The sequence below is a fragment of the Nyctereutes procyonoides genome, unplaced genomic scaffold, assembly GCF_905146905.1.
Source record: "Nyctereutes procyonoides isolate TBG_1078 unplaced genomic scaffold, NYPRO_anot_genome, whole genome shotgun sequence".
NCBI lineage: Eukaryota > Metazoa > Chordata > Mammalia > Carnivora > Canidae > Nyctereutes > Nyctereutes procyonoides.
The window spans coordinates 10247013-10253036 of record NW_026575142.1 but is presented as its reverse complement, the minus strand read 5'-3'; the positions used below and the strand labels follow the sequence as shown (position 1 = coordinate 10253036).

At 54.9% G+C, this 6024-nt stretch overlaps 1 pseudogene; it reads right to left on the bottom strand.

Annotated features, from left to right (window-relative positions):
• Positions 1–3403: 3403 nt before the first annotated feature.
• LOC129498807 (metal transporter CNNM3-like) lies at positions 3404–5326 on the bottom strand (annotated as a pseudogene).
• Positions 5327–6024: the final 698 nt, after the last annotated feature.

The window sequence follows — 6024 nt, the reverse complement described above, 5'->3', positions numbered from 1 at the left end:
CATAAATAAATAAATTAATTTAAAAAAAAAAGACTAAGTCTAATCCCCTTCTATTTTGAAGGACAACCTCGGACTAGGGAGTCTTGGAGGTGGGAAATAAGTGAGAACAGTACATTCTTAGCTTTAGGGGATTGTCCTTGTCCGGTTGGCTTTTCCATTCTGGAACAAAGACCTTGAGAAAGGCGTGTGGGTCAGCTGGCCAAACGTGGGTGTAGTGGACCCAGGGAGTAATCCCGTCGACCTTGAGAGCAGTGGGAGTGGTCAGGATCACGATGTAGGGTCCCTTCCAGCAAGGTTGAAGTGTCTGGTGTTGGTATCTCCGCATATATACCCAGTCACCTGGCCGATATCGATGGGGGTCTGGGGGTGGCCCAGTCTCATAGAGAGCCCTCAGCTTAGGCCACACCTGCTCATGGGTTATGGAGAGTCTGTTCTTAAACCTTAGGGTTTCTTCAGTATTGGTAACTAAAAATCCCCTGGTCCAAATTTACCATGTCTCTGAAGGCCTTAACTGAAGAAATGAAATGCACACTCGAGGACAAAATTGGGCCTTTGTTGCGACAAAATAGTTTCAGCTCAACAATATCAATGGAATTAGTTTTTCAAACAGAAGAAAACAAAGGACTCTGGAGCACCAAAGCCAAGGAGACCATGAGAGCTTTCCCAATACCTTGGTTTCATCGGCCACAGCGAACCTGGGGATAAGAAGACATGCCCTGAACGTAGGTACACTCGTCTTCTTATGTCATCCCTGGTGGGATGGCTGGTCAGCAGGACCCACAGGAATCAGCAGGGGCACTAGAACGGATCACAGATCAGGCTGGGGCCAGGAAAAAGCCTGAGTACAAGGAGGGCAGGGAGCGGGCTCATGAGAGAGATTTCAACAATATCAATGGAATTAGGATTCCACACACAGGAAAGCAAAAGAGTCTGAAGCGCCAAATCTAAGGACAGCACGCAAGTTCTCCTAGACGTCTGTTTTCATCGGCCACAGTGAACTCGGGGACAGGGAGAATTGCCCTGACTGTACCGACAAGTTCATTCTCACATCAATCTCGGGAGAACGAGTAACTTCATGGGATTCCCCTGGAAGCACAGCCATGTCCACAGGTCCGGTCAGGAGCAAGGAATCCACCCTCGGGATGCTGCGACCAAAGAGCACCATCTTTGGCCACGCAAATGCGCGAGCCTCTGGAGTGGCCAAGAAGGTGCAGGAAGGACAAAGCCCCACAGTTCTGAGTTCCCATGGCTTCCTCTGGAAGAGAGACGGGGTGCTGGTGGTGGTGGTGGTAGTGGTGAGCGCCTCGTCATCATCAGAGAAGGTGTCGATAACGGATCCTCTCTGCAGTGCCTGCCTGGCAGCAGGCATCCGAACACAGCCATCTTGGGACACCATGGTGGCCTTCCCAGAGAGCCTCTCCTCTTGCAGAGGTTTGAAGACCACTCACGCACTGCGTCTGCGATGAGTTTACTGCTGGGCTGGCCCTCGAGACCTTCACTCACGAGGCCTCTACCTGCACGCAACCCCCGGGGCTGTCACGTCCTTTCTGAGAGGAGACCACAAAGCAGTGCACTGCTGTGGCCTCAGGGTGACCTTGGACAAGACACCGCCCCACCAGGGAGGACACGGACAAGGCAGCACCTCTGCATGCTGGGAACCCTCCACTCCATCCCGCTCAGGAGCATGGGTTCCAGGTCCCGGCTGAGGTCCCACTCGGACGTCTGACACTTCTTTGTCCTGTGGCCTAAGCAAAGTCCTTTCAGACCCTCAGCTGCCAGCGCTGCGGCACGGGGCCTAGTTGTATACCTGGCCCCTGAAGAGAAACATGCCATGGGCAATCCACAGGGCCTTTAGCCATCCTGTAGTTGGAGGCACCACAGTAGGCTACGTGAGTCTTTCCATCATTCTAGGAGATCTCGGGGAGCGTGGCATACCCCTGCCAAGCCCTGCCCAGCCCTGCCTCCAACTGGCGGTGTGGCCTGAAGAAAATCAGGTGTTTGCGATCCTCGGTTCCCTTCTTGCAAGATGGTCACACGCTCATACCTTGCCCAGGCTCTGAAGCTAATCAGAAGCAGAGGGACGGCTGGAGGCAACGTGGTTCTGCGAGAAGCCCTCCCAGGAGGCCTTGAGAGCCAAAGTTGGAGAAAACTACTCTCTGCATTGCTTCCTTTTGGGAATCTCAACATTCAAACCGCAAGAGATTCGGCTTTCCACTTTTTGAAGAAAGGCATCAGAAATGCCTTGATCAGGCCAGCACAAAGGGAGCAGGCTGCTAAAGAGGCCAGGACACCAAATTCAGAAGAGGCATGTCACGTACACGAACGGAATGGTGATACCAGATACACGAAAGAAGGGTCGTTTGCATCAGCAAAGCCAGCAAGCGCAACTGCTCTTCCTGAAGCCTATGGGTTCTGCTGCCACAGGGAACATGGGGACGGGGCAAAGGGACTGCCAAGTGTGCACGTGCTCACATATGCCCGGTGGGCACATCACGTGAGGCAGGACCCACGGGACTGCCCCAGGAGCCCTGCACTCCACAGATCAGTCTGCAGGGGGCAATCAGCCTGCGGAATGGGGGCTAGGCCGTAGCTCTTGTAGCTTCATGTCAGATAGTCCAACAATATAGATGGAAGTAGGATTCCAAGTATGGAAAACAAGGGATTATGGCATAGCAAAGCCAAGGAGAAAGGCGTGGTTTCCAAACAATTTGCTTTCATCGGACACTGTTGCCTCTCAGACATTTGTATGGAATACCAAAACAGATAAACTCCTAACCAGACAAAATACACTTACATGTGTTTATGCTCACTTGCTTAGAGCTGTACCATTGGTAAGGCACCACCCCACAAAATGAAAATGTTTGAAATCCAACTGTTCAAACATTTCTATAGAGTTTGCTGGACAATGGTCTGGAATTTGATAAAAGCAGCTGACAATTATCAAAGAAGCATTTTGGCCATCTTAGTAAAAGAATCATAGTTCTTAACTCTTCTGGGTCACAGCCCCCTTTGAAAACTTGCTGGTGATGGATCCTCATTCCCCAAAAATGCACACTCCCACTATTTCTGCATACAATTTCAAGGAGTTTAGGGGGATCTCCAACTTCAATCCAAGGTTCCCAGGTTCAAAATCCAAGAACTGGGCAATTGCTAACTTTTCATACAACTCAAAAAAAAAAAAACCCATTTACAAACAATAATCATTCCTTACGTACATACCAATGCTTTATACTTCACAAACATTGATAGGCAGAGGAGGAAACTGAGGCGCAGACAAATTACAGAGTGATTTGCCTAAGGTCACTCGGCCAGCTGGTGGCTAGGCCTGGAAGCAAACCCAGCTCTTCCGACTCCGGGGCTTGTTTCCCCATCCTGGAGTTGCCGCCAGAGCTCCCACCCCTCACTAAGGGGGCATAAGGAGAAAAAGGCAAAGTAGAAAGCCCACCACCAACCATACGCCCACGCCTTCTTGCTCCCCCAACTTGGTCTGGGCTCGAGTGACCAGGAGTGCATTGAGGTACTGCAGCCACGTGACCTTGATGAGCTGCAGGTCGCAGAGGGCCCTCATGGTGTATGCAGACAAGCGAGCGCCATCGGCTGGCTCTGGCTGCAGGTCGTGGTGGACGGACTAGAGCGAGGACACTGGGGACTGGTGAACCGAGGACAGCGCTGTCAGGGCAGACACTCTGTAGTAGGTGAAGGCTCCATTCTCGAACTTCAGGCCCTCTTTCCTGATCTCCACCTCAACCCTGCCCTGCAGGATGAGAATTAATTAATGCACCGGCTGGCTGCCCTGGTACAGGTAATGGTGTGCAGCCAGATGGTTGCTCTCGTCAAACCTCACTTCCTGGTTGACGCTGGGATGCTTCAGCAGGTGCAGCAGGACTTTCTTGGAGATTCGCAGGGGGCTGAATACATCCACCTCTCGAGACAGGAAGGGCTGGGTGGCCAAGAGCAGCTGAGGCGAGATTTTCACTTTATATTCATCGTCAGACACCTTTTTTTAAAAAAATTATTTATTTATAATAGTCACACAGAGAGAGAGAGAGGCAGAGACACAGAGGGAGAAGCAGGCTCCATGCACCAGGAGCCCGATGTGGGATTCGATCCCGGGTTTCCAGGATCGCGCCCTGGGCCAAAGGCAGGTGCCAAACCGCTGCACCACCCAGGAATCCCCCATCGTCAGACACCCTGAACAAGAATTCCAAGAATTCCTCTTTTCGACGGAAAGGGGCACTCAGAGGAGCAGGCTTCTTCCTGACGGTGGCATCTCGGTAGTCCTCAGACTCATCCAGGATCTCAGACTTGATCTCCTCAATGACTCCTCCAGGGTGACGAGGCCCAGCACCTCGTAGAAGGGGTCACCTTCACCCTTGTTCACCTTCTGCACGATGGCCAGGTGAGACTTCCCTCGTTTGAACTCCTCCAGGACGGCATCCAGCTTGGTGTCGTTGAAGACAAAGTGGAGCGGATGGTTGTAAAAGCGGGTGATGGTGCTGAGCGGCGTGCAGTCTCCGGGATCCACGAAGGCCAAGTCCTTGAGGTACAGCATGTCCACGATGTTGGAGCGCTCCTCCTCGTACACCGGGATGCGCGTGCGGCCGCTCTGCATGATGCTGGCCAGGACGCCGAAGTCCAGCACGGTGCCGGCCGCGGAGGTGGCGGCGCCGCCCTGGGCGCTGGGCCAGGGGGTGGCGGGGCTGCTGGCACTGGCGGCGCTGGTGCGGAGCCTGCAGCTGAGCGCGCTGGCGCCCCCCAAGGTGCAGGTGCTGCGCGAGAGCAGCACGGAGGCCAAGCGTGCGGGGCCTGGAGCCCGAGCGGCTCTGGGCTGGCTGTGCCCTGGGCGTGCTGTTGCTGCTGGCCAGCCAGGCGCAGGCGGCGCTGGCGGTGCTGCTGTACTGCGTGGCCGGCCAGTGCGCCGTGCCCGCCGTGCTGGGCAGCGTGGGGCTCGTGTTCCTCGTGGGCGAGGTGGTGCCGGTCGCCGTGAGCGGGCGCTGGGCACCGGCACTGGCGCCGCGCGCGCTGCTGCTCAGCCGGCCTGGCAATGCTGCTGACCCTGCCAGTGGCGCTGCCCGTGGGCCAGCTGCTGGAGCTGGCGGTGGGGCCGGGCGGCTGCGCGAGCGCGTACTGGAGCTGGCCTGCGGGGCGGCGACCCCCACAGCAACTTCAGCGAGGGCGTGCTGCGGACCGTGGAGGATGTGCTCACGCCGCTCGAGGACTGCTTCATGCTGGACGCCGGCGCCGTGCTGGACTTCGGCGTCCTGGCCAGCATCATGCAGAGCGGCCGCACGCGCATCCCGGTGTACGAGGAGGAGCGCTCCAACATCGTGGACATGCTGTACCTCAAGGACTTGGCCTTCGTGGATCCCGGACGAGCCCCCAAATGTTGTGCCCGAGATTGCGAATCCGAGAAACCACCGAGGAGTCGATGCAAACACACCAGGGTTTATTTACAAGCTCGAGCCTGGGTCCAAGTATACTAGACACAGTAGAGCAGGGACTTGGACCCGGAGACTGAGAGGCATAGCAGCTTTATAGGGCCCAGTGGCCAATGGAATATGCAGAAAGTTCCACAGTCATATCGGTCCACACGCAGGTGGCCAATTGAATTACATCTTACCCTATATCCATTTGAGCTGGCCTATTACTTTGATCAGAATTGGCGCGCAGTTTTGGCGGGCACAAGGCAGGGTTATGTTGTTATGAGCCGATTTCTGATTAAGGTGTGCCCTGGGCTTGACTAGGGCAGGGCAGTGCCCTAAGCAATAAGCAGGTCGGCCTATCACTGAGCCGATTTTTTTTTCTTTTCTTTTCTTTTTTTTTTTTTTTAAATTTATGATAGGCACACAGTGAGAGAGAGAGAGGCAGAGACACAGGCAGAGGGAGAAGCAGGCTCCATGCACTGGGAGCCCGACGTGGGATTCGATACCCGGTCTCCAGGATCGCGCCCTGGGCCAAAGGCAGGCGCTAAACCGCTGCGCCACCCAGGGATCCCTGAGCCGATTTCTGATTAGGGTGTGCCCC